Raw genomic sequence first — 3980 nt, 5'->3', positions numbered from 1 at the left:
ATCGAGGAACGGCGACGGCGCCTAACTTCAGACATGGTGGAGATGCTGTCGTTGGTGAAGGACTGGGAGCAAGCAGATACAAAGACTCAACATACCATGGAGAATGTGGAGCTAGTGGAGGCATTTGAGAACTTATATCTTGATGATGAGAATGTGTAATGCTGTGGCCTGTGGGCTTATACTCTTTTCCTTTCCTTTCTGGATGACTGTAAGACTTGATGAACTTATGAAACACTTATTAAAGCTGTGGGCTGTACTCTTTTCCTTTCTGGGGTTTTCTCACGAGGTGAGTTTTTACCCAGAAATGTTTTTAATGAGGCAGCCATTGCACTAAGCAGCTAATATATCAGTTATTTATGTTTACATTCATGTTACTTGTGATCTGTGAAAGATGTTTACATGTTGAAAGATAACCGAGAACTTGTTGAAAGATGTAACTGAGAACTTGTTGAAACCTGTTTACTTGTAATATGTGAAAAAATCTGAGTTGAACATATTTTTTTAAGCCTGGGGTGTCGGGCCTTGGGCTAGCACGGGCACGCTGGGCCAGTCGGGCCATCGGGCCGGCACGGCACGGCACGAGGCCTTTAGGGCCGTGCTTGGGCCGTTAGTGCTACCCGTGGGCCGGCACGGAACGGCCTGATGCGCCTGACGGGCCGTGCCGGGCCGGGCCGGGCGGCCCGAATGGGCATCTATAGTTTGGATATAAAGTATTTTTGGAGTTTTAGAAAAATACTTTGGTTTTAGAGTGCCACGAAGTGTTTGGGTGCAACAAACTTTATGGTTTTGAATACCATGGTATTACTGAAGTTGCAGTCTTTTGGAGTTTTAAAACTCCACTCTAGCCCTCTTTTTTTTTAAACCACGATTTTGCACATTAATGATTTAAAACTACAGTTTCGTGATACTATGGTTTTTTTAATACTACAACACCCAAACAAGGCCTAAACCTCTTGCATGTGCAGGCTCTTGGTTTTGCCTTCAGGGCCTTTTTTGTTTGGAAGCCTGACTTGCATAGAGAAAAGTGTTTTGTGAGAGTTGATTGGAAATTTAAAGGAATCAGCCTAGACAGACAAGTTGGGGGTTATCCTTGTTTGGTTCGAAGCATGGCCTGAGAAAGTTAATTAATAGAGAGCATATGTTTTCTTGTCCAATGGAGAGGTAATCAATTCATTTTTTTAATTAATATACCTTAAATAGACACAAGCATAAACATATGGTAACAACATAAAATAGATTAGTGCATTTTCTTAATTTATAATCTGCTTAATATTAATAAATTTGAAAATATACTCCCACCATCGCAAAGATGCAATTCTCGTTTTCTAGGAGTCAACTAGTTTTATACTTGACCAAATCTATAAAAAATATTTACCATTTATGATACAAAATAAGTTTCATAAGATTAGTCACAGAATATATTTTCATAGCATATTAATTTGGAGACATAAATGGTGATATTATTTTTTATAAACTTAGTCAGAAATGTTGACTTGATCCAAATCCAAGACAAATAAGTCTTCCATAAAAGTTAATGCTACATACTTTTACCAATTCAAAACAAGAAATATATTTACACTAAAAATAAATAGAAACATATTTCTAATTCGTTGAGGTATAAAGAAAAGACACCCCTACAGTTGCTACAGCAGTAGCACCACGTGCTAATCAAAGAAAGGAAAGTAGCAATGCTCAAAAAAAAAGAAAGGAAAGTAGTAACTAATACTATTACAGTAGCATCAGCGAGTTAATTACTGTGCTTTTTGTTGAACCGTGGGAGCCGGGAGATGAATGAATTGCGTATCATAGATAGTCAAATTACTCCGTCTCACTTGAGCCTGTGATGAGCCAGGCCACCTCTTTCGCATGTATGGACCTGATCACCTGAACAACATTTTCCTGAACCTCAACCTGGGAGCGTCTCAGAGCTCGAACCAAATGGGGTGTTGTAGGCAGACTCGAGGCATCTTATTAGAGCTCCAACCAAATGGAGCAGGATTGCGACTTTGCGAGATCAGGTTTGGAACCAAACAGGCATCTTATTGGAGCTGCAGAAGGCAACCAACCAACAGAGAAAGGAGGACATGCACATGGCTGCTACATTGACTGAGCTGGTAGTTGGCTTGACCCTTGTCAAGTTGTCATCCTCAGGACGTTCATTCATCAGTTGCGCCCATACTGCTTGTAATAATACGGAACAACAGTTTGTTAGGTCATTTACCGTCCAAACAAGAACATAGATAAATATCCATCCATAATTCACATAGAATTGCACATATTTACAAGCATAGCAATTACTAGTTGCATTTTAGCAATTACTAGTAGTACACAAGAGATGTTAAAAATGCCTCTCTTCGTGCAGCTATGATGGCAAGATGGACACGAAGAAAGAGGCGTCCGTCCCCTGCTCTACTCCCTCGGCCCGCATGCAGGCCGCAACGCCAAGGCCGATGGAGCCTCCGGCCCATAGCGTCCACGATCCAGCTCATGTGGGCCCCCAGGATCGCGATCCCTTCCGTTTTACATGTGGTCCATCTTCAATGTGGGCCGGTAGTCCATGTGGGCCGTCTTCAATATGGTCCCGTCGTCGGTCGCAGCTGGCCCGCGGGGACCAGACCACGGAGCGCGCACCGGCGACCGCACCGGCCGCGGCGCTCGAGCGGAGGGGAGGGGCGCGTGCAGGCGCGGCGCGCCGCAGTTACGTGGCGTGGTGCTATGCAACTACCAGCACTGGTCCGTCTCCCACCTCCGCGGCCGGAACCCCCGCCCCCGCCGGCGCGGCCCAGCTGCCGCTCCGGACCGGCGCGGCGACGGCCACGGCGCGGTCGTAGCGCGCGCGCTCGTCGGGGTCCGCGAGCGTGGCGTACGCAGCGTGCAGGCGGATGAACCCCTCGTCGCCGCGGCCGCCGGCGTCCGGGTGCACCTCCCTCGCCAGGCGCCGGGTACGCCGCCTTGATCTCGCAGCTGCTAGCGCCGGCCCCGACCCCGAGCACCTCGTAGTGCGTCCTCGCCGTCGCCGGAGCTGGCGCCGCCACCAAGGACGCGCGGGCCACGCACCGGCTGCCGCGCTGCGCGCCGCAGGTCGGAAGAACCGCCGTCGATGCAAACGAAGCCATTGTTTCCACAATTCACAGCGCTCCTGCCTCCCGCGTGTGGTGTTCTTGGTTCTTGGAGTTTGTTTCTTCGTCGTCGTCGAGGAGGAAGTAAGAAAGATGGGGAGAGAGGACTACGGTGCCGGACTCCGAGGTGCGCCGTGGGATTTATAGGGCGGTGGCGGCGAGGAGCTTGTGGTGGTGCTTGCGTGTCCACCTCTCGATCTTATCCGCGGGAGGATGGAGATGGGGATTCTCACTCTGCTGACTCAACCAGCAGTGTACGTCTGTCTGTGCCAGTGTGCCTGCCCCGCCTGCCTGCCTGCGTTGGCTGCTGTTGCTTTCGCCATTGGACCGGCAGCCGCCATCATTGCGGTTTGCAAGTGCCTGTTTAGTTGCACTTTATTTTACAAAAATTTTCAAGATTTTTTGTCACATGGAATCTTTGAACGTATGTATGAAGCATTAAATATAAATAAAAAATAAAACTAATTACACAGTTTAGACGAAATTCACGAGACGAATCTTTTAAGCCTAATTAGACTATGATTGGACACTAATTGCCAATAATAATGAAAGTGCTACCGTGTCATTTCGTCAAAAATTTTGCAACAACTCCATCGGTCCCTCCAGGAACAGGATAAAGGCTGCAACAATGGTAAACTGTTGCTATTGTTGTGCTTATCTTCTTCTCTTTTTTTGTGTGTGTACTAAACTTGTTGTTTGAGTTCATCGTCCAGGAAATTAGGAGTACTGACTGCCTAACTGATTTTTCGGCTGTTATCAGCTTCCTATGATTTTATCTCCGGGAGAAGAAGTGTTCACTTTTTTTTCTGTCAGACTATATATTTAGGATTTTTTTTGCTTGTTCCTAATTTGTTTAGGTGA

The 3980-nt window shown here is 46.9% G+C and overlaps 1 pseudogene; it reads right to left on the bottom strand.

The window, feature by feature from the left end:
- Positions 1-2237: 2237 nt before the first annotated feature.
- LOC136528344 (chaperone protein dnaJ 11, chloroplastic-like) lies at positions 2238-3215 on the bottom strand (annotated as a pseudogene).
- Positions 3216-3980: the final 765 nt, after the last annotated feature.

This window comes from Miscanthus floridulus, chromosome 19 (assembly GCF_019320115.1).
Source record: "Miscanthus floridulus cultivar M001 chromosome 19, ASM1932011v1, whole genome shotgun sequence".
In the NCBI taxonomy this organism is placed as follows: Eukaryota; Viridiplantae; Streptophyta; class Magnoliopsida; order Poales; family Poaceae; genus Miscanthus; species Miscanthus floridulus.
This window is presented reverse-complemented; position numbering and strand designations above follow the sequence as displayed.